The 24725-nt window shown below is 47.0% G+C and overlaps 1 pseudogene; it reads right to left on the bottom strand.

Moving 5' to 3' along the window:
- Positions 1 to 22839: 22839 nt before the first annotated feature.
- On the bottom strand, positions 22840 to 23786 carry LOC112107592 (annotated as a pseudogene).
- Positions 23787 to 24725: the final 939 nt, after the last annotated feature.

Below are 24725 nucleotides of genomic sequence, written 5' to 3'. Positions count from 1 at the left end.
CATGTACTAGTGGAGGCTGTTCTCATGGAAGAAGCAGATTGATCACTCTTCACACACTGAAAAATGACATTTTCATTATTCTGAGAAAATAACTATGAACAATGACCCTACTAAATCCAATTCCATAAATTTATTCTGCTTCCTACGTTAATAATTCATACACTTTGTGGTGGGGGAACCTTAAGAGGCACCATCAGGAAACTGGATATCCATCATTGTTCCTTAATGCAATGAGAGGCTGGGCAAAAAAAAAAAAAAAAAAATTTCAAAGACGTGCTGGGAGAAACATCCCAAGTAGAACATACCTCAAGGAAAAGACCTGAGCGCCATTGATAGCACCTCAAGAGAAACACCTGTTCAGCAGTGGACAAAACAAAACAATGTTCAGCTCCCTAAGATATGGGATGGAGAATAACATGTTCTGCATATGTGGTCAGTTTTGGTCACCCGGTCTCTATTAAGGACAGAAATGTCTGGGACTCTTTAGTTTACACAAGAGACAACGATGAGAGCATATGATATAGAAGAGGAAAATAAAATGGAAACTTATTTACATTCAAATGGACAGTTCCCAACCAGTATTATTGATAGACACTTAGTGATCCAAGAGGAGTAATTCCCCAAATTTGAGGAAAATTGTTAGCAGAACTGATTGGGGGGGGGGGAATGGAATTTAGAGAGAAAAATATGAATGAATATTGGTAATTCTTTGATAACAGTTTATTTGATAGCAGAAAACTTATGATTCCACAGTCAACAAAGTGAACAACTTTGTGTAAAAACTCAGTTTAGTGTTAAAGTGAAGGCAGCAATTAGGGGGAGGGAAGCAATATGTAACAAAGAGGAAAAAGGGAAAATAGCGAGCCAAGAATAGAAATCAGAAGTTAAGAAAATTGACAAATAACATTAAGACATCAGAGAAAACTCCATGTTTGGCAGGGCTATGGATCACAAAGAGGAGGTTATTAAGTATATTAAGAACAAATAAAATCCTAGAAAAGATTTATGTCAATTCCTGTCTTAAATGTAAAGTATTAAAAATAAAGGGTAAGTGTTTTTTTTTTTAATAAAAGAATTGATAAGGTTAAGAAAGGATCGAAAAGCTGGTATGGAATTAATTAAGTCTAGAAATATAAGTAATGCCAATCACCAACAGGGTTTATAAAAAAAAGATATCTTCTCAAATAAACCTGATTTCATCCTTTTTTTGAGAGTACACATTAGTTGATGAAGGGTACACATCTGAAGGATCAAGGGAACAATGCATATGCAATGTACCTTGATTTCTTAGAGGCATTTGATTTAGTAGTGGGAAATATTGAGTTGGTGAGTTGGAGCAAGGGAAGGATTTTACCTCTGCACATGGGATTGGTGAAACAAACTGCATCCAGTTCTGGTGTCCACATGGAAAAAAGATGTTGAAAACTTGGAGAGGGTGAAGAAAAGAGCCACAAAAATTTTTGGAGGATAGAGAAAAAACTGGATCGTAGACTTGAAGGTGTACATCTCTTTAACTTATCAAAAAGATGATCAAGCGGAGATTTTCATGGGGAGAAAATCATGGGTAATTATGGGCTCTGTAATCTACCAGAGAAAGGCTAAGCAAGTCCGCGGGGCTGGAGTCTGAAGCCAGGCAAATTCCAGCTCGAAATTAAGGCCAAATATTTAGCAGTGAGGGTGATTAACCATTGTTTATTTCGGTTTTCACCAGGATAGTTCGTGGTGTTTGGACACCTAACATAGAGAATGCCAGTGAAAATGGGGTAGATTCAGATGCTAAAATAGGGAAAGAACAAGTTAAAAGTTACTTGGACAAGTTAGATATCTTCAAGTCACCAGGGCCTGATGAAATGCATCCAAGAGTACTCTGAAGGAACTGACTGAGGAGATATCTGAGCCATTAGCTCTTATCTTTGAAAAGTGATGGGAGAGAGGGGAGATTCCAGAAGATTGGAAAAGAGCACACATAGTGCCTATCTATAAAGAGAGAAAGAAGGGAAACCCACGCAATTACAGACAAGTCAGCTAAACTTCTATATGAGGTAAGATAATGAAACAAATAATTATGGAATCAATTTGCAAGCATCTGGAAGATTATAAAGTGATCAGTGATAGGAAGCATGGATTAGTCAAAAACAAATTATGTCAGACCAACCTGATAGTTTTCTTTGACAGGATAACAAGCCCTGTGGATGGAGGGAAGCAGTAGATGTGGTATATCATTAGTAGAACTTTTGATACCGTCTTGCATGATCTCAAAAATGCTTCAAAAAGGTTTCAGTTACAAATATATGTACATATATTTTTGCCTCAACAAATAATGCAATTGCATACAAAAAGAATTCTCTTATCAATCTTGCATGATCTCATTATTAAACTAGGGAAATACAACCTACATGGAGCTACTATAAGGTGGATGCATAACTGATTGAAAAACCGCTCCCAGAGAGTAGTTATCAATGGTTCACAGTGATGCTGAAAGGGCATAACAAGTGGGGTTCTGCAGGGATCAATTCTGGGTCCAGTTCTTTTCAATGTCTTCATCAACGATTTAGAAGATGGCATAGAGAGTACACTTATTAAGTTTGCACATGATACTAAGTTGGGAGAGATTGCAAGCTTTTTGAGAATCGGATAAACATTCAAAATGATCTGGAAAAACTGGAGAAAAGGATAATTAGGGGAGTTGAAAACACAACTTATGAGGGAAGATTGAAAGATCTAGTTTTGTTTAGTCTGAATAAGAGAAGACTGAGGGGGGACATGATAATAATGTTCAAATACCGAAAAGGTTGTTATAAGGAGGGAGAAAAACTGTTCTCCTTAACCTCTGAAGAGAAGACAAGAAGCAATGGACTTAAACTCCAGCAAGGGCAGTTTAGGTTGGACACGAGGAAAAATGTTTCAAAAAAGGCAAATGCAATGTTAGGTTATATTAGCAAAAGTATAACATGCAAGTCATGGTACTACTATTCGGTGTGGGCTAGGTCTCAATTGGAGTTATGTGTCCAATTTTGCACACCAATTAACAGAAAGGATGTAGACAACCTGGAAAGGATCCATAGGCAAGTAACAAATGTTATCCAAGGGATGTAATGTAAGCCAGACAGAGCCCTGAAATGCAGGAGGAGGGTGTGACAGTGTCTGTGCATTAACACACAGTTGGCTCCTGATGTCTCTACTCAGTTCTTACTCCAAGGGGAGTTTTGCCTCACTGGGGCCTGAGCAAAGCATGGGCCGTGGGCTCAGAATTTGGCCTTGTATTGCACATCAACTAACATCTTTCATCCTGAAGGACTCATTGAGCCACTGAAATGCACCATTTGGGGCTGGAGGCCATCAGGCGGGATGCACAGGGGTACACAGAAAAAAGTGACATTTTGGCCAGTGATTCTTTAGCAAACTCAGCACATACGGCAAGGGCCCTTGAATGTGTCATGTTTGTGCAGAGCAGAAAGGACCACAGACTTACTCTCTATCCCACCACACAAACATTGCATAGGGTTTGTCGACCAGGTGAACTCCTCAGCAAGAAATGGGTACCTGTGAATTCTGAGATGGAAGTGTCCTCCCTAGGAATCCCCCTCAGGTATCCGTGACCCACACCTCTCTGAACCCAATATTTGCAGCATCTTCCAATGCCAATAGCCAACAAACTGTGTGCACAGTTTATAATATAGCTCTGTGTAATCCCAGTGGGGTTCGCTCAGCCTCTAGAGAAGAAAGGAGGATCTGCGTGTAAACAGGCTGTAGACAAGCAACTATCTGCTTATGTTCTAATTATCCAACTTTAGGAGTAAACAGCAATTAAGGAACCCAAAAGCAGATGAGAACTCTTGTGCTGTGTGCTCAGTCAGAGAGGAATTGGCTGCTCTGTACGTTTGTGTGTATGTATTTAAAAATTATAATTGATGAGAAAGAAAATTAGAAATAATGCCTAATTCTCGGGATAGATGGGTAGATAGTACACACAGAGATCTGGAGAAACTTGACTAAGAGGAGACACAAGCACTTACAGCAAACACATGGGGCTGTAGCTAAGGGATCAGAGATCAGTACTTCTCATCAGTAACTATCGTCATACTGTGTAGCACCTTTCATTGATGGATATTCAAAACACCCAGCAAAGGAAAGACACTATGAACCATCCCCATTTCACTGATCAGTAAACTGAGGCACGGGGAGACATGACTTATCCAAGGTCACACAGACATGGACTGACAGAACCTAAGTCTCCTGATTTCCCTTCCATAACCACAGTCTCTCTGTCAGTAAGTGACCACATGACAACAGGGAAATGGAAATATGGTCTTGCGGGGCCTGGTCACTGGGTGGGTGGGTGACAGAATTCCCTGGGGTGCAACCTGGAATTGGGGACAGCCGAGCCCTCTGGCATACCAATCTGTGCACCTCACACTGTGAGGCTGTGACAAGCTGCAATAATATCAGGTCTTGCACTTACACAGCCATATGCAGACAGGGACACACCCAGCTCCAGTTCCATGAATGCTTTCAGAAGCCATCCATGAAACAACAACAATAGATAGACTCCAGCCAGTTCCCCCAGCTCCCCAGCCTAGCACCCAAGAGCTGTACCCTCTTACCCTGGCCAAAAGCCTGACCAGTATCAGTTTATTTCCCAGTCTGCCCCTCCCTCAATGTGGAGAGGACAATACATCAGCCTGAGCAGATTTTGCTTTTATGTTTCAAACAACATCCTGTACTAAGTAAAAAAAATATAAAACAGATTTATTAACAATACAACAGCCTGAGAAGATTTCTCTTTTTCATTTAGGTTTTGAATCAAACAGTGTCTCACCCTGATGGGACAAACAATCCACCAATCTTCCATACACAGGCTAGAAACCCCTTCAGCCTGGGACCACAGCCCCAGTTCAGTCCCAGGTTCTAACGTCTTTGGTGTTGAGTTGTGGGGGGAGTGAGGCCAAGTGATGATGTCGCTTCCACATTTTATAGCTTCTGCCGTGTAGAGGGAGCTTCATTTTTCCAAGCAAAAGCCCCCAGCACAGTTAGTGGAAAAGTACAGACACAATATGGAGTCCAGTGTCACAGGAGCTGGTCACATGCCCTGTCATGCTTTCAGAACATTAGGAACAAAAATGATATATGCATACAAATAGGGTAATCATATTCAGCAAATCATAACTTTTCTCTAACATGACATATTTTATATACTTTGTAAAAATCACATCATAATCATATCACCAAGGTAAATATGGGGGTCCCAGGGTGTTGCTTTGGGGACAGAACGTCACACCTCTCCCCTTAGTTTACTGCAGGAGAGTTAGTCACTGCCTGATGCAGAAGCAGTGTGCTCAAGGCTCTCTTTACTTTTACACCATACAACTCCCAAGTGTTGTAATGTTTATCCACAGGTCTTCTTGCAAGCTTCTGTATACCTTTCCACACTTCGTAGATCAGCCTAGTGATATCAAAAGTTGGCTAGTGTGCTTTCTGTGCAGTATTGTTAAACACTGTGTTTTTCCAACTAGTTGTAACTCAATACATATATTCATCAACGCCATGAGGTGTTCTACCTCAGTTTCCCCCTCCAGACAGCAGGCCAGGTTTATTATCATTTCCCTCCTGTGACAGGCTTTGAGCCTGTGAACGGGTGTTAGCTGAAAAGCAATAGCCATGTACAGCTTCTTGTTGATTACTCCTAGCATGTCCAAAAGCTTTCTCCCAAAATCATGCCTGCTTCACCTTTTCATAGGTTTACCATCAGAACCAAATGTTTTTGTCATAAGATTTGCCATTAGCAACTAACTTTGTGTTGAGTCTGAACTTTTGATGAGCTTAAACTTAACCCAGACTTGATGTCTCTGTCTGAACTTTTAATCAAAGCTCTGACCTGCGAACTACTCATGACACCCCCCTCCCCTTAAGTAGCCATCTCCCCTTTTGTCTTTTTGAATCTACATTTTAACCTCTTTTATCCTGTAGAATCTTAATTGATTATGCATGACCATTATGATCTGTGAATCACTTTGTTTACTTCTGTGTATAAATATTGATGCTCACCCCTAATAAACTTGCCACATTACTCTGAAGCCTTTTAAGCTAAGGATAGTGTGAGCCCGTTGATCAATGAATTGGTGTCTGGTCTCTGACAGATTGTGAGCCCATACCAACTCCGCACGAACTCGGGTGCTGGAGAGGTGAGTAAGGACCTGCTTTTTACCTAACAATTTGGGGGCTCGTCCGGGATTTCCTTCTGGTGCGGTGCCTCTGTCCAGTGGTCAGACCACTCATATACGAATTGGCAGGCGCCACGGGAGATTTCTCCCAGCCAATTCAATATTGAGGGGTCGTGTACTGGACAGCAGGATAAACGCCAGTTGGAGGGCTCCTGTCAGACACCATGGGTCAAGGGACTAGCGTGCCTCTTGAGAGTCCGCTGGGGATTGTAAATAAGTTATGGAACGAAGGGAAACTCCCAGTACAGACAGGAATGTCTAGAAGGAAGTTGTACACACTGTGTGTAAGGAATTGGACTGGGTATACCGTGGTATTGGCTGACCCGGAGGTGAGGTGGCCTTCGTATGGCTCTTTCGAACAGGCTGCCTTAAGAGGAGTAAGGAGCCAGATCGAAAAAGACCATCCGGGACAGTTATGTTACTGGTTTTGTTGGGACACAGCAGCAGAGCTGTGGAAATCTTTAAAAATTATGGCAGTCAGGTATTCTCCCGAGAGTGAACCCCCTCCATGTTATTTCAATGAAGGGTGTAAACCACGGCGTGTTTTGACTCGTCAGTTGGTCCCCACTGCACCTGCCCCTATTCCTCCGCAGGGGGACTCTCTCCAGGGCGCAGAGGGGAATCTGCAGGACTCCAGATCGGAATCTCTGCAGAGGGATAAGGGGGAAATGGAGGGGCACACCTCGGGAGGAGTAATTACTAGGCAAAAGATCAAGCAGATGCAGCAGGATGCATACCCCTCCCCTGAGGATAGCCCAGAGGCTGCCTCCGCCAAACCTTTTGTGAGTGATAAAGGTGTAAGTAGAGAAATGCCTTTACAGGTGCACGACCAACCTTTTGTGGACAATAATGGCCAGTTACAACATACTAATATTGTGGAATATAAAGGATGGCTAGAATGGGACTTGAAAGAGTGGGGACGGTTGTCAGGGTCCTTTGGGGAAAATCCCCGAAAGATCACAGAACTTTTAGAAAGATTGTTTTCAAGTCATAATCCTACTTATACGGATGTAGATCAGTTGTTAAGTAGAGTTTTGACCGGAGAAGAACGTAGTAGATTGTGGATGGCAGAAAGGACATGGGGGGATAGCGATGCGGTTAATACCACTTGGATGGATAGGCGGGATCAAGCCGCTGGCTGGAATCCCCTAGACTGGAGTCAGCCAAGGCTGACTCAGCTGCGAACAGATTGAGAGCGATTGTTAGAGAGACTCAAAGAAATGGCTCGCCGCTCGCCTAATCAGGCTAAGTTCATGCAGATTCGGCAGGAATCTGATGAGCCACCCAGAAAGTTCTGGTCGAGGCTATTGGAGGGGGCCCGAATGTTCACTCAGATGGATCCTGAGAGAGAAGCAGACCACCCTACTCTTATTTCGTTTTTTGTGAATCAGTCAGTGCCCCCTGTAAGGGATTATTTCTTAAAGTTTCGCCCTGGTTGGGGAGGTGAGTCAGTCACTTCAGTGTTGGACGTAGCTGATTTTGCATGGGAGAAAGAAAGGGAAAGTAGTAAAAAGAAAGAGAAAAAGGAAGAATATAAGTTGATGGCTTTAGCTTTTCGCGGCGGTGTTCGAGGCAGAGGCCGTGGCCGTGGCAGGGGATTTCAGGGCGCTCGGGGAAGAGGGTCCTGGCAACCCCAGGCACCAGGAAATTGTTTTCAGTGCGGACAGCCTGGTCACTTTAAACGTGAATGCCCCTGGGGATGCCCAGAGGGTCCGGTCGCATCCGCAGATACTTACACCAGGGACAAATACACCCCTGCACCACCAGCTCAGCCCGTTCCCCAGGCCTGGATCAACTACGGGCAACAGCAGCAGCTGCAGCAAACTCAGCCTCCTCAATGACGGTATCCCGGGGGCGAAGGCAAACAATGTGATGGTCTTATTTCCTTAATGTCTTTAGCCGGCTCCTTCCTCACTTTCTCCCCTCCCAGCAAAGAGCCTCCTCTAACCCTTTCAGTCCAAGGACTGCCTGTCTCTTTCCTCATTGATACTGGAGCTACTTTCTCTCTTTTAAATCATGCCCCCTCTCCCTGGCTATCCTCTGAGGTTAAAACTGCAACTGGGGTGGAGGGCAACCCACAGTCTCTGGGACTCACTTTGCCTCTAAATGTTATTTATGCTGATAAATGTTTTTCTCACCGTTTTCTTTTTTCCCCAGCTTGTCCGATCCCTTTGATGGGCCGGGATGTACTCTGTAAGCTTGAGGCTACTTTAACCTGCACTCCTGAAGGGGTAGGATTATTGATGACAGTGTTAGGAGATTCGGCCCCAACTCAGGGTAATTGGGAAACCCCCCCCTCTCTCTCCCCTGACCTCACTGACTTGCCTTTAACCCTCTGGGGAATTTGTGACACTGATGTTGGCCTGCTCCTTTCGGCAGAGCCAGTAAGGATTCAAGTGAAGCCCTCCTTAACCCCCCCGTCAGTCCCTCAATACCCCCTGTCGCTGGAAGCCCGGGAGGGCATCCGCCCCATTATCGAGGGATTCATTGCACAAAAGCTAGTCCGCCCTCAGCGCACTCCCTGTAACACCCCTATACTGCCTGTCAAAAAGCCTCCTAAAAAGGACGGAGACCCTATTCGTTGGCGCTTTGTACAGGATCTACGGGTTGTTAATCAGTATGTGGTCCCTCTTCATGCAGTAGTTCCTGATCCAGCTACTATCATCAGCCAAATCCCCTGGGATGCTGAGTGGTTCACTGTTATTGACTTAAAATCAGCCTTTTTCAGCATTCCTGTGCACCCAGACTCTCAGTATCTCTTTGGTTTCACCTTGGAGGGACAAAGTTATGTCTGGCAACGACTTCCTCAAGGCTACAGAGACAGCCCCACGATTTTCAGCCAATGCCTCCGCCACGACTTGGAAGGCTTCACCAGTCCGCAGGGATCCACGTTAGTCCTATACGTAGATGACATCCTATTAGGTAACCGCGAAGAAGCTGCCCTCCGCATCGATGGTAAGGCACTTTTATTATACCTACACACCAGAGGCCACAAGGTAGACCCTAACAAGATTCAGTGGGTCTCACAGAAGGTCCAATATCTGGGCTTCCTGTTAACCCCAGAGGGGAGACAAATGGACCCAGTCCGCATAAAGACTATCCAAAACTGCCCTCTGCCAAACACCAAGAAACAACTTCGAGGTTTCTTAGGATTAATTGGCTTCTGTCGCCCCTGGTTGCCGTCCTGCGGGGAGTTAAGCAAACCGCTCCACCGACTCACTGCTAACCTTGCTCCTGACCCTTTGCAGTGGTCCCCGGACACGATCCAAGCCTTTCAGTTACTCAAGGACAGTGTGGCCTCCTCCATGTCTCTCCGCCCCCCCAATTACAGCAAACCCTTTCACCTTTTTGTCCACGAGAGGGGCGGAATTGCTAGTGGCGTCCTTACCCAGCTGAGCGGGCCCCACCATTTCCCGCTTGCTTTTTACTCTCAGCAGATCGACCCTGTCGCTCAGGGAACCCCATCCTGCACCCGGACTCTGGCAGCAGCTGCCCTGCTGATCACAAAGGCAAAGAGCCTGACCCTGGGTCATTTTACCACGGTTTGGACCTCTCATGCCTTGTCAGCCCTTCTGCGTAGGGGCACAACCCAAGTCTTTTCGGCCCATCGTCAGCAACAGCTAGAGGCCGAACTCTTAGAAGACACTAACCTAATTTTTGAAAGGTGTGGGCCCCTTAATCCAGCTACCTTGCTTCCTGACCTGCCAGTCCTCCAGGATCAGCACGACTGTGTGGAAGTAGTTTATAGCATCTTACAGATAAGGGACAACCTGTTTGACGTGCCACTGGACAACCCTGATTGCATCCTTTTCTCGGACGGAAGCTCCTTCTATGTTGATGGCAAGCGTTTCACCGGTTATGCAGTCACCTCTGAATGGGACATTCAAGAGGCCGCCTCACTACCAGACAACTGGGGAGCCCAAGCCGCAGAACTCTATGCCCTGGCCCGAGCTTGCCAGTTGGCCGCTGGTAAGACCGTTACCATTTTTACTGATAGCAAGTATGCTTTTGCAGTTGTGCATTGTCACATCGACCTCTGGAAGTTTCGAGGTTTCCAGACAGCTGCCAGAAAACCCATTCAGCACCTCCCCCTCATCCACAAGCTTTTGGACGCCCTCCAAGAACCCTCGGTCCTGGCTGTAGTTCACTGCCGGGCCCATACTAAAAATGACAGCCCCGTCACCCGTGGGAATGCCCTGGCTGACGCCTCCGCCAAGACGGCTGCCGTCTTACCCTTAGCCATGCCCACGTTGGCTATTGCAGCCTCCTCCTTTACTTCACCGCACCCCGTACCAGTACCCGCTGCTGAACTACAGTTGTGGGAGAGCCTCGGAGCCACTCTGGTCAAAGGGACCTGGCTTATGCCGGATGGCCGAGCCTGCCTCCCTCGCTCCACATACCCCGTGGCAGTTCGCTGGCACCATGATAAGGGGGGTCACTACGGAACACACGCCCTTGTGGACACCATCGCTCGCTTTTGGTATGCTCCAGGCATTCAACCCTACTGCCTGTCAATAGTGAAAGCATGCAGCACATGTCAGCGTAATGGACCTGCTCCGCCTTTTAACAAAATTAAGGGTGGAAGACCTCCGCCTGCTGCTCCATTTCAACATCTTCAAATTGACTTTGCAGATATGCCAAAGGCTTTTGGGAAAAAGTACCTCCTTGTTTTGGTTTGCCCTCTGACTTCCTGGGTCGAAGCTTTTCCTACTGCTAATTGTACTGCTGCCACAGTGGCGAAGATTCTCCTTAGAGACATTGTACCCCGTTTTGGCATCCCTCTCATGCTTGACTCAGATCGCGGACCTCACTTTACTGGTCATGTCCTTGGCCGTTTAGAACAAGGAGTGGGCATTTCACACTCCTTTCATACACCCTACCACCCCCAGTCTAGCGGGAAAGTTGAGCGTATGTATAGGGAGCTTAAGTTTACATTGGCTAAATACTGTCAGGAAACAGGGTTAAAGTGGACTCAGGTATTTCCCTTGGTCCTGTTTCACCTTCGTACTCGCCCAACCCGTGTATTGGGATTATCCCCCTTTGAACTGCTCTATGGACACCCCCCTTTCAAAGGCGGGGCGCTACCACGTGCTGATGTTTCACTATTGGGAGGGGATCATATGACCGCGTGCCAGTTTCTCTCCCTACAGGCTGGCCTCCGTACCCTTTGGAAAGCCTCGCAGTTTTCCCAAACCGTGCCCCTGGAAGAACAGATCCACCCGTTCCAACCAGGGGACTTCGTCTGGGCCAAAAAGTTCATTCGTGGTGACACCCTCCAGCCGAGGTTTACTGGACCCCACCAGGTTCTTTTAACAACCCAGACTGCAGTGTTCCTGGAAGGACGCAAATCCTGGATCCACCACTCCCACGTCAAGCCAGCCGTAGTGGACCAGCAGCTCTTGCCACCACTGAGGACACTGCCTCTGACCAGTGGACCAGCTTACCTCTTTCAGACATCAGACTTAAATTGACTCGGAAAAAATGAGAGGACCTTTTATTCTGACAACTGTATGTTTTTTATTATGCCTTTTTAGTTTATTTTCTGCTTATGAAGATAATGCTTTTATTAGATATTCCCACGAGGTTAAAACTCGTATTTTAGGAAATAGAAGTAATTGCTGGGTATGTACTCAATTTCCAGTAAATGCAGAACAGGGACTACTAGAATCTTTAACCAATGAAACTGCGACCCTATTTGAGAATCAGGCCGGGGAAATGTCCCAGCTGCGCCAGTTAGCTTTGCAAAACCGAATGGCTTTACACATAATGTTAGCAGCCCAGGGAGGAACTTGCGCCCTCATAAATGAAGAATGCTGTGTTTTTGTAAATGACACCTACTCTGACACTTTTCAACGTACCAAACATCTAAGGGAAATGGCTAAGAACTACTCCTCTGGCCAGCCACCTTATGATTGGTGGGGAGCCTTATGGAATTGGCTGCCTGGATTTGGGTGGGTTAAAAAACTCTTGGTGGGTATTGTTGGGGCCATAGTAATCCTTATAATACTGTGTTGCTGTATTCAGTGTGTCCCCTCCCTCATAGACTCATGTGGGTCAGTTTATTCTTTTCCTACTTCAGCCAAGGGCCTTACTCTCTTCGAGTTGGCCCAGGCTGAAATTGCCAAGCGGCCCTTGGCTCCTTAAAATGGGGTGTAGCTTTTGGTATATAGTTATCCCAAAGCTACAAATGGAGGAATGTTGAGTCTGAACTTTTGATAAGCTTAAACTTAACCCAGACTTGATGTCTCTGTCTGAACTTTTAATCAAAGCTCTGACCTGCGAACTACTCATGCAGGGCCGGCTCTAGGTTTTTTGCCGCCCCAAGCAAAAAAATTTTTGGCTGCCCCCCGTCCCAGCCCTGGGCTCCTTGCCGCACCCCCCTGCCTCCCCAGCCCTGGGCTCTCACCCCCTGACCCGCACCCCCCTGCCTCCCCAGCCCTGGGCTCTCACCCCCCTGACCCGCACCCCCCTGCCGCCCAGGCCTGGGCTCTCCCACACACACACCCTGCTGCCCCAGCTCTGGGTTCCCCCTACCCCCCCACCATTGCCCCCCCGACACACACACACACCCCCCCCGGCCCCCCCCCCCCCCCCTGCACCCTCCTTCCGCTGCAGCCCTGGGCCACTGGTAACTCGCTCCCACAGCAGGTCATTCAGCAGGAATTTTAGATGTGCACAGAACACAGACAGGATTGGTTCCCATATGGTTACAGAACTGCAGTAAAGTGGAACAATTTTCAGCTTGTGTGATTGGAGGATATCTGGATGCATATTATAAGACTGTCCTACATAAATGAGGAAAAGTTGAGGTGCCTTTATTATTCTTTTGTTCCATTCTTTCTTTCTATGGGGAATTTGCCAATGCAATATCACTGTCTTCCTTTTAAACAAACAAACAAACAAACAAACGGCAATGGCTGTTGAAAATAGCAATTCCAGGCCTAATAACCACTGAGAAGCATTTCTTGCTCAATGTTATCCTACTTTTTCTACAGCAAGTTACAGTGGATCAGTATATTTAATTTGGTAGAAATGAAGTAACAGCTGCCCAAACTGAGCTTGAGCACTCCTGAATTTTGAGGTGTTCAAATCTGGAAGGCAGGTGCTGGGGGAGAGAGGGGGAGCCTGTGGCTCCGCAGGGGAGCACGGCAGCATGTATGCAGCAGCGTGTCTGGTGCTGCACGAAGCCAGACACGCTGGTCTGAGTGGCACGGTAAGGGGGTTGGGGGGTTGGAGAAGGGGTAGGGGGTTCCGGGGGGGGTGGGGCAGTCAAGGGACAGGGAGCAGGGGGGGTTGGATGGGGCGGAGGTTCAGGGGGGCAGTCAGGGACAGGGAGAAGGGGGGGTTAGATGGGTCAGGGGTTTGGGGGGACAGGCAGCAGTTGGATAGGCATGGGAGTCCCAGGGGTTTGTCAGGGGACAGGTAGGGGGTGGGGTCCTAGAGGGGAAGTTGGGGGGGGGGTCTCAGGAAGGGGGAAGTTGGGTACAAGGACCAGTGGGGCTTAGATAGAGGTGGGGTCCTGGGGGGCAGTTGGGGCAGGGGTCCCGGGAGGGGGTGATCAGGGGACAGGGAGCAGAGGAGTTGGACGGTTTCTGGGGGGGGCAGTCAGAGGGAGTGGATGGTGGCAGGGTGGGGCTACCCTCCCTCCCCGTGGCGTGTCCTATTTTTTGAATGTTAAAATATGGAATCCCTACTCACAGCGCAGCTCTCCATTCGTAGCAAGCTGCAGCATGAGGTCTCAGCTACCTCACTCCCTCCCCCTCTTTCCTGTTGGTAGTGGCCAAGGGAATGCTGGGAAATGTAGTTCTTTCCCTGCTCCAGGGCTGGCTCTATAGGCAGGGAGCTAACCAAGGAACTACAGCTCCCAGGGCTCCTTGTTGGTTCTCAGCTCCCATGCTGGATCCTTGCCGCCCCTGCAAATGGGCTGCCCCAAGCACGTGCTTGCTTTGTTGGTGCCTAGAGCCGCCCCTGTACTCATGACACCCTCCTCCCCTTAAGTAGCCATCTCCCCTTTTGTCTTTTTGAATCTACATTTTAACCTGTTTTATCCTGTAGAATCTTGATTGATTATGCATGACCATTATGATCTGTGAATCACTTTGTTTACTTCTGTGTATAAATATTGATGCTCACCCCTAATAAACTTGCCACATTACTCTGAATCCTTTTAAGCTAAGGATAGTGTGAGCTCGTTGATCAATGAATTGGTGTCTGGTCTCTGACAGATTGTGAGCCCATACCAATGTTAGGTAAAAAGCAAGTCCTTACTCACCTCTCCAGCACCCGAGTTCGTGCGGAGTTGGTATGGGCTCACAATCTGTCAGAGACTTGGTGGGATAACTCACAAGACTGGAGTACTGTCATGGATGGATATATACTGTTCAGGAAGGACAGGCAGGGCAGAAAATTTTGGAGAGTTGCAGTGTATGTAAGAGAGCAGTATAACTGCTCAGAGCTCCCATATGAAACTGCAGAAAAATCTGAGTGTCTCTGGATTAAGTTTAGAAATGTGAACAACAAGGGTGATGTCATGGTGGGAGTCTGCTATAGACCACCAGACCAGGGGAATGAGGTGGACGAGGCTTTCTTCCGGCAACTAACAGAAGTTACTAGATCACAGGCAATGGTTCTCATGGAAGACTTTAATCACCCTGATATCTGCTGGGAGAACAATACAGCGGGGCACATACAATCCAGGAAATTTTTTGTAGGTTACAATTTCCTGGAGCAAGTGATGGAGGAACCAACTAGGGACAGAGCTCTTCTTGACCTGCTGCTCACAAACTGGGAAGAATTAGTAGGAGGTGCAAAAGTGGATGGGAACCTGGGAGGCAGTGACCATGAGATAGTTGAGTTCAGGATCCTGACACAAGGAAGAATGGAGTGCAGCAGAATATGGACCCTGGACTTCAGAAAAGCAGACTTGGCTCCCTGAGGGAACTAATGGGCAGGATCCCCTGGGAGAATAACATGATGGGCAAAGGAGTCCAGGAGAGCTGGCTGTATTTTAAAGAATCCTTTTTGAAGTCGCAGGAACAAACCATCCCGATGTGTAGAAAGTATAGTAAATATGGCAGGCAACCAGCTTGGCTTAACAGTGAAATCCTTGCTGATCTTAAACGCAAAAAAGAAGCTTACAAGAAGTGGAAGATTGAACAAATGACCAGGGAGGAGTATAAAAATATCGCTCAGGCATGCAGGAGTGAAATCAGGAAGGACAAATCACACTTGGAGTTGCAGCTAGCAAGAGATGTTAAGAGTAACAAGAAGGGTTTCTTCAGGTCTGTTAGCAAGAAGAAGAAAGTCAAGGAAAGTGTGGGACCCTTACTGAATGAGGGAGGCAACCTAGTGACCGAGGATGTGGAAAAAGCTAATGTACTCCATGCTTTTTTTGCCTCTGTCTTCACCAACAAGTTCAGCTCCCAGACTGCTGCACTGGGCAGCACAATATGGGGAGAAGGTGACCAGCCCTCTGTGGAGAAAGAAGTGGTTTGGGACTATTTAGAAAAGCTGGATGAGCACAAGTCCATGGGGCCAGATGCACTGCATCCGAGGGTGCTAAAGGAGTTGGTGGATGTGATTGCAGAGCCATTGGCCATTATCTTTGAAAAGTCATGGCGATCGGGGGAGGTCCTGGATGACTGGGAAAAGGCTAATGTAGTGCCCATCTTTAAAAAAGGGAAGGAGGAGGATCCGGGGAACTACAGGCCAGTCAGCCTCACCTCAGCCCCTGGAAAAATCATGGAGCAGGTCCTCAAGAAATCAATTCTGAAACACTTAGAGGAGAGGAAAGTGATCAGGAACAGTCAGCATGGATTCACCAAGGGCAAGTCATGCCTGACTAACCTAATTGCCTTCTACAAGGAGATAACTGGCTCTGTGGATGAGGGGAAAGCAGTGCATGTGTTATTCCTTGAATTTAGCAAAGCTTTTCATACTGTATCCCACTGTATTCTTGCTGGCAAGTTAAAGATGTATGGGCTGGATGCATGAACTATAAGGTGGATAGAAAGCTGGCTAAGTTGTCGGGCTCAACATGTAGTGATCAATGGCTCCATGTCTAGTTGGCAGCCAGTATCAAGCGGAGTGCCCCAAGTGTCAGTCCTGGAGCCTGTTTTGTTCAATATCTTCATTAATGATCTGGAGGATGGCATGGATTGCACCCTCAGCAAGTTTGCAGACAACACTAAAGTGGGAGGAGTGGTAGATACGCTGGAGGGTAGGGATAGGATACAGAGGGACCTAGACAAATTAGAGGATTGGGCCAAAAGAAACCTGATGAGGCTCAACAAGGACAAGTGAAGAGTCCTGAACTTAGGACGGAAGAATCCCATGCACTGCTACAGACTAGGGACTTAATGGCTAGACAGCAGTTCTGCAGAAAAGGACCTGGGGGTTACAGTAGACAAGAAGCTGGATATGAGTCGACAGTGTGCCTTTGTTGCCAAGAAGACTAATGGCATTTTGGGCTTTATAAGTACGGGCATTGCCAGCAGATCGAGGGACATGATCATTCCCCTCTATTCAGCATTGGTGAGGCCTCATCTGGAGTACTGTGGCCAGTTTTGGGCCCCACACTACAAGAAGGATGTGAAAAAATTGGAAAGAGTCCAACAGAGGGCAACAAAAATTATTAGAGTGCTGGAACACATGACTTAGGAGGAGAAGCTGAGGGAACTGGGATTGTTTAGTCTGCAGAAGAGAAGAATGAGGGGGGATTTGATAGCTGCTTTCAACTACCTGAAAGGGGGTTCTAAAGAGGATTGATCTAGACTGTTCTCAGTGGTAGCAGATACCAGAACAAGGACTAATGGTCTCAAGTTGCAGTGGGGGAGGTCTAGTTTGGATATTAGGAAACATTATTTCACTAGGAGGGTGGTGAACCACTGGAATGGGTTACCTAGGGAGGTGGTGGAATCTCCTTCTGTCATAATCAGATAGTTAAGGGTTAATGCCTCTTTTACCTGTAAAGGGTTAAGTAGTTCACCTAGCCTAGATGACACCTGGCCAGAGGAACCAATGGGGGGACAAAATGTTTCAAAAGGAAGGAGGGAAGTTCCCTTTGTCTGGGTCAGTTTCACTTTTGACCGGAGTGGGAAAGCTCCAGAATTCAGCCTCTTATCAAGTAGTGAGTATTACTGAAGGGAATAAATAGGTTTATGTTTATTTTGTTTTGTAACTTTTCTTGTGCAATTAGAGGAATAATCAAATTGGGTATTCATTTGTATAACTAAGTTTTTGCCCAGGGGAACATCCTCTGTGTTTTGAATCTGTTTTCTGTGACAGTAGCTGGTATGCTAATCTCTCCCAGAGGGTTTTCTTTTACCTTTCTTTTCTTTAATTAAAAGTCTTATTTTTAAGAACCTGATTGATTTTTCCTTGTTTTAAGATCCAAGGGATTTGGATCGGTGTTCACCAGGGAATTGGTGGAGGAGTCTCTCAAGGCTACCCAGGGAGGTTAAGGTTTTGGGGGGGAAGACAGAGTTTCTCAAATAACTCATAAATCATTTGGGTGGTGGCAGCCAGACCAGATCTAAGCTGTTAATTGAGCTTAGGGGTTCACATGCAGGTCCCCACATCTGTACCCTAAAGTTCAGAGTGGGGGTGAAACCTATGACATGGTGAGCAGCGATGAGGGATTTTAAAGGAACCAAAAGCCAGATTTTTTTCCCTGTGTTGAAATGCTGGGGAAGCAGATACCCTGACAGCAAACAGATAAGAGCTTGTAACAGAGGGCTTTTTGTTAGAAGGGAATCTCCAGCTGTGATCACTGAAGGGTCATTAACATATTGCCAAGACAAGTCACAAAAATGTGTTTTACTTTTTTTTTTCTAAACAGTCACATTACAGTAACCAAACATTCCAAGCTGTCCCCCCCCCCCCCCCCCCCAGATAGCTAAGGGAGAACAGGGGGGAAATGTCAGGCAAAGGAGAAAATACTATGCAACAGGACCTAGAATTAGCCAAATTCCAGGCTGAGGAGAACAAAAAGGAACATGACAGACAGATGGCCAGGGCTGAGACTGCACACAAAAGAGCTATGGAGGAGAGGGAAAAAGAAGAAAAAGCCAAAGAGGATGCCCACAAAAGAGCTATGGAGGAGAAACAAAAAGAGATGGAGGAGAAAGAAAAAGAAAGACAGCAGGCACTGGAGTTAGCAAATATTCAGGCAAATGCACCACCTAATCCTAACCATCCTCTACCAAAAGTCCACGGGTGGGAGCGACTATGTCCACAGTACACTGAATCCAGTGATATTGCTGAATATTTCCTCACCTTTGAGAGACTGTGCACCCTCCATACCATTCCTGAAGATCAAAAGATGACCACATTGGTAGCAAAATTGACAGGAAGAGCTCTGGACGTATTCAACAAGATGCCTATTGGGGAGGCTTCTGACTATGGTAAATTTAAGGATTTGGTTTTAAAACAATTTCAAGTTACACCTGACACTTACAGAGTCACAGAGAGGGCTTGGACTAAGTAATATGGCTTATGCACACCTGATAAAGGATCTGTTACAGAAATGGGTTGACGGCAGGGGTGTAACTGCCTTTGAAGGAATGATTGATTTGATGACTCAGGAACAATTCATGAATATGACCAAGGATCATATTAAACAGTGGTTGTGGGATAAGAACATGGACTCAGTCGAAAGTCTTGCTTCTTACACTGATCAATACGAGCAGTCCCAGGCCACCAGTGAGGCGGGGAAAATCAACACAAAATGGGTGGAGGGAGCACAGAGGAAAAACCCAGGTTGCAGTATGAGCGAAGATCAGAAGGGGAACCCTCAAACCACACCCTACCACCGAGGGCAGCCCAAGGCCCCACCTACATCCCAAGGTAAAACCCAAACCCCTTATCGTCCCACCAGACCAGTCTCCAGTAACCCACCTCATCCCGGTGATACCTTAGCAGGGGGATGTTTTAAATGTAATGAACTGGGACATATAAAGGCCCACTGTCCCAAGAACCCCAACCAATTACAGTTCATTACACCACAATCACACCAAAGTTCCCCAGGCCCAGATGCCTCTCTCATACCCTCGGAGCGAAGGAAAACCTTGAGAGTGGGCGGAAAGAAGGTTATCACGTGGAGGGACACTGGAGCACAAGTGTTGACTATCCACCAATCCCTACTGGACCCCAAATTCATCAGTCCAGAGGCTCTGGTGACAATTCAATGCTTCATGTCAAACTCTTTAACCTTGCCTACAGCCAAGTTGCCTGTTCTGTACAAGGGCTGGTCAGGAATGTGGACTTTTGCAGTCTATGACAATTACACCCTGGACCACCCTGATAATGAATATTTCAACACTGGACTATAATCTCTTGACTAATTCTGAAAGAACTCTGTGGAACTCTGAAGGCAGCCATCTCTACTATGAAACTGACTTAAAAACTCTAATCATGTCTCTGTGTATAGTTATCTTTTAACCAATACTCTCTTTTTTTAAATGCATCTTAAATCAGTTAATAAGAATTGGCTCTAAGTGAGTATTTGGGTAATATCTGAAATATTCATTCACCTGGAAGGTGATGTGTATAATCCTTTGGGATCGGTAGAACTTTATTATATGATGAACAAGATTTTCAATAATCATCACACTTGACTTTGCTGTCTGGGTGGAAGCCTGCAGCTGTGGTAGCCTATAGTCTACTCTAGTTGCCTGCCTAAGTTTCTTATTTCCTTCTGGGTTTGATTATTTGTTTTATTAATAAGTTTACAGATTTAGATTAGAGTATATTTCACCTGTAACACAAGGGACCTGCAGGCCACATCCTGTATGTTGAGCTAAAGCAGGTAGCATATATGAAAAGGTGTGGGGAAAAGTGCAGCCAGAACCTCCTGTTGAAGTTGTGGAGGAGTTGGAATAGGGGCTGTAACCTTGCTCATTCTAGATAGGCATGCACCAGGGTCTGCCTCATGCCACAAAATGGGCAGGCATCTGGAATGGGGGTGAACTGTGCCACATACATGTCTGTGCTCATGGCTCCATGAAGGAGCCACCAACCGATATCCCCAGTGGGCCGTGGGACCAGGGTGGAGTAATTTCTGGCCCACCGGGGTTCTTCACCATCCGAAGGTGTTACTAGGTCCACCACTTGATATCAGGGCATCTGAGAAAGTGAAGCATGTGGAGCATGAGCATGTAAAGTTGTTCCCTTGGTGGAATTCAGAAATGAACCAGCTGCAGGGTGTGCAGCTGGCTCGGGTTATGAAAGGGTGGGGGCCGGGGGACTCATGGGACAGGAGCCCAATCAAGAATTCAAGAGGTCCTGAGGAGAGGGATGGGTGGGGAGCACCCTCTTGTAGGACCTGTTCAAGGAAAACGCAAGCTGTAGGCAATACAGTGGCCACCATCTCCTGCAGTATGCGTAGAGGGGTCTGAAGGGTGAAGAGCCCAAGGTGAGCTCCAAGATGAAAGAGGCCATCATGGCCACTAAATGGTGGGCCGAGAACTGGGCCGGTTAAATGCTGGAGGAGTGGGCTGGGGCAAGATGGAAACAAAATACATACATGCGGTCCAATCAGGAGTGGTGCAACCGATCGACTTCCACCTGGACATAGATAAAGGTGGAATTGTCATCCGCATATTGATCGTCCCAGATGTTTACCAGGGAGTGATGATTGATGATCTCTCTGAGGATGCCTGCAGCAACCTGGCTGCTCTTAATCCCTGAACGATTCTGGTACTCAAAGATGGAATTTCCATCCCCACCTAGGCCCAGGCACTAGTGAGGATCCAAAGTGCCAAGGAAGGCAGACACCTGTTGATAGAAACACACCCACTCCAGGTCTGCATTTGGGGGGTAGACATTGAACAGATTCAATGTCAGCCTGTCCACCCAGGCCTGGAGGTGCAGAAGGTGACCTGGCATGACCTCGGCAACTCCCAGCATCTCAGGGTGTAGGTTAGGGGAGAATAGGGTGGCCACCCCAGCCAATTGAGTGCTGAGGTGTCCAAAATATACCCTGTTCCCCCACTCCAGCCGCCAACTAGTCTCGGCGGCTGGATCCATGTGGGTTTCCTGCAGGCAAACCACAGGGTACCCTACATCACAAAGGAAGGAGAGCACTTGGCTACTGTGGAGACCCACCCTAGAGCCTCTGGTGTTCAATGTTGAAAGATGGTTGGGTTCATTCGGAGGGCTGAGGAGGATCCTCGTGGGCAGGAAATCCCCATCCAGCCATGCAACAATCGCTGACCAACCTGAAAGGCTTGTCACAGAAGTGGCGGGCCCACCGGTAGACCAGGATATCCTCCCTCCCTGTTCCCCTCCACTCCTCCAAAACAAACCTTGTGGCCCAGACGACGAGATGGAATTCTCCCCAATGCTGGAGAGGGAGCTTCACCTTACCCTTGAACCCACAGGTGTCCACCAGAAAACGGTGAAGCTCATCCCACAGCACAGTGTGGGACGGTGTCGTGGACCTATAATAATCCTCTGGCTGGGCTCCTGTTACAACCCTGTGGCCCATGAAGATGGGCAAAGAGGGAGCAGACCACCGCTGTGGCAAATGTACCAGTGGTGCCATGCAACCCGTCTCTATCTCCAGAAAGGGAAAGGGAGGTGAAGGGAGGAAAGCAGCCCCTAAGGGGTCAGGGAGAGGAGACAAAACAATGCCTCCTGAGGTTTGCCCAAGGACAGGGAAAATGAGAAAACCCCTGGGTGGGAGCAGAATGGAAGACAGAGGGGAGAAAAATGAGTAGGACTTCTCTCCCCTCCTCCCCCTACAGCCCCTGCCTCTACTCTGTTCCTGTGGCTAGGCCTCGGGGCAGCCTGAGTTGATGGCTTCTTCTGCCACACCACCTGGGGCTCTTCCCCTCCCCTGCGGCTCCTTCTGGGGCTGGAGGCTTGAACTCCTGCCAACTGAAGCTGAGGAAGCCCAGGCTCGGGGCTTCTGCACCCTTTTGCTGAGCTGCTCCACAGAAATCACATGGTGATTGCCATGTTCTGTTCATTCCCTCTGAAGCACCTGGCACTGGGCACTCTCAGAAGACAGGCTATTGGGCTACATGGACCATTGGTTTTACCCAGTATGGCCATTCTGATCTTCTTATTTAGACCCCAGATGTATCTGCCTCCTGCTGTAACACACTATACCCCACTACCCTCCCAGAGCTGCGATAGATCCCAGGAGTCCTGATGAGGTCTCTCTCTCCACAGAGTTAGGAACAAATTGAGAATAAACATTAAAATTTTAACACTAACCAGTGTCCCTTAAGTGACTTGCTGTAAGATGTGAAAAACATATTGGTTTTAGAGATGACTGGGTCGCAGCTCACAAGAGGAGGGGAAGACAGGAGCAAGTGAAGGGCAAGGGCCTTGGGGAGAAGACACACAGCAGGGTTGAAGCTTGACAGAAGAGATGGGGCAAGATTGCAATTTCAGGGATCCAGCTACCAGCAATTAGAAAGGTGGCAACCCAGTGTAGTGTACATAGACTGATTCCCCAGTTCATCACATTGACACAGCACAGTAATGACAGGAAAGGGTTTAATGTCTCTCTGTCTGTCCAGTAACTGATTGAGGGAAGAGGCCCCAGCACCATGCACCAGCCATCTCTGCACAGAGTTCAATCTGAGAGTCAGAGCACAAGGAGAAACATTTAAGTCTCTTTATGAGCAAAGAGTTGGAGCAGCCTGCCCCGGATCTGTTTGGTCCTCACCCCGTAAATGATAGGGTGTAGCACGGGGGGCACCAGCAGGTACACACTAACAATGAGAACAAGTAGGTGCAGTGGCACATTGTGGCCAAACCGCTGAATGAGAGAGGAGAATAAATCTGGGATGTACAAAGCTAAGATGGCACAAAGATGAGAGATACAGGTCCGAAAAGTTTTGAGCCGGGCATCCTTTGTGGGGAGGCGGAAGATGGCCCTGAGGATCAGAGTATAGGACACGGCAATAAAAAATAAATCCATTCCGATCTCAGAGAAAAGATCAAACAGGCCATAGTAACTACTGATGCGGATGTCAGCGCAGGCCAACTTCACCACAGCCATATGCCCACAATAGAAGTGGGGGATGATGTTGGTTCTGCAATATGGCCATTGCCTCGCCAGGAAGGGATAGGGTAATCTGAGTATGCCACTTCGCAGCACCACGGCCAGGCCTATCTTGGCCACAACAGAGTTTGTCAGGGCATTGAATATCTCAGAGGTTTGCAGATGGCCACGTAGCGATCAAAAGCCATGGCCACTAGGATTCCAGACTCCATCGCAGAGAAGGAGTGAATGAAGTACATTTGCGTGAGGCAGGCACTGAAACTGATCTCCCTGGATTTAAACCAGAAGATACTCAGCATTTTGGGTACGGTTGACGTGGAGATGACCAGGTCGGTGACGGCCAGCATGCAGAGGAAATAGAACATGGGTCCGTGGAGGCTCGACTCCCTCTTCACGATGAACAGGATGGTGAAGTTCCCTAACACAGCTATGGCGTACATAGCACAGAAGGGAATGGAGATCCAGATATGGGCTGCCTCTAGGCCAGGAATGCCAAGTAGGATGAAGGTGGAGGGGTTGGTGAAGTCGCTTGTGTTCCAATCTGACATGGCGTAGTGGAGAAAGTGTCCAACTCTAAGGAATAAGGGTGTCTCCTGCATTTACCGTATCTTCCCCTGACTTTCTGTGTGTTCCCAGGGTGATGGTCGGAGTAGAAATGCCTGAATGGAGAGAAAGTTAATATGAGACACTACATGCACTAGTGGAGACTGTTCTCATGGGAGAAGCAGATTGATCGCTCTTCACACACTGAAAAATTATATTTTCATTATTCATTGAAAATAACTACGAACCCTACTAAATCCAATTCCATATTTTGTGGTGCTGCCTTAGTTAATAATTCCTACACTATGTGGTGGGGAACCTTAAGAGTCACAAGCAGGAAACACAAGTGTGGATACTGGTTATCCATCATTATTCCTTAATGCAATGAGAGCCAGGATAGGGAGTCTATACTGAAGGGAGTTCCCCATTCATCCAGTTGCTCGAAATCAGAGAGTGAAAAAAAAAGAAACTTTTGCTATATCCTTAATAGAGACTGGGTGACCAAACCTGATCACATATCCCGAACATGTTATTCTCCATCCCATATCTTAGGGATCTGAACATTTCTTTTGTTTTGTCCACTGCTGCAAATGAGCAGGTGTTTCTCTTGAGCCACTATCAATGACGCCCAGGTATTTTCCCCAAGGAATGTTCTAGTTGGGATGTTTCTCCCTGCACATGTCTTGGCAGTCCCAACCAGTACTATTGATAGACACTCAGTGCTCCAAGAGGACTAATTCCCCAAAGTTGAGGAAAATGGTCAGCAAAACTGACTGGGAGGAAAAATTTAGACAGAAAAATATGAATGAAAATTGATAATTTTTTGATAACAGTTTATTAGATAATGGAAAAATCATGATTCCATATTCAACAAAGTGAACAACTTTGGGTAAAAACCCAGTTCAGTGGTAAAGTGAAGGCAGCAATTGGGGGTCGGGGAAGAG

Source organism: Terrapene carolina, unplaced genomic scaffold, assembly GCF_002925995.2.
Source record: "Terrapene carolina triunguis isolate 2854851 unplaced genomic scaffold, T_m_triunguis-2.0 Scaffold34780, whole genome shotgun sequence".
In the NCBI taxonomy this organism is placed as follows: domain Eukaryota; kingdom Metazoa; phylum Chordata; order Testudines; family Emydidae; genus Terrapene; species Terrapene triunguis.
This window is presented reverse-complemented; position numbering and strand designations above follow the sequence as displayed.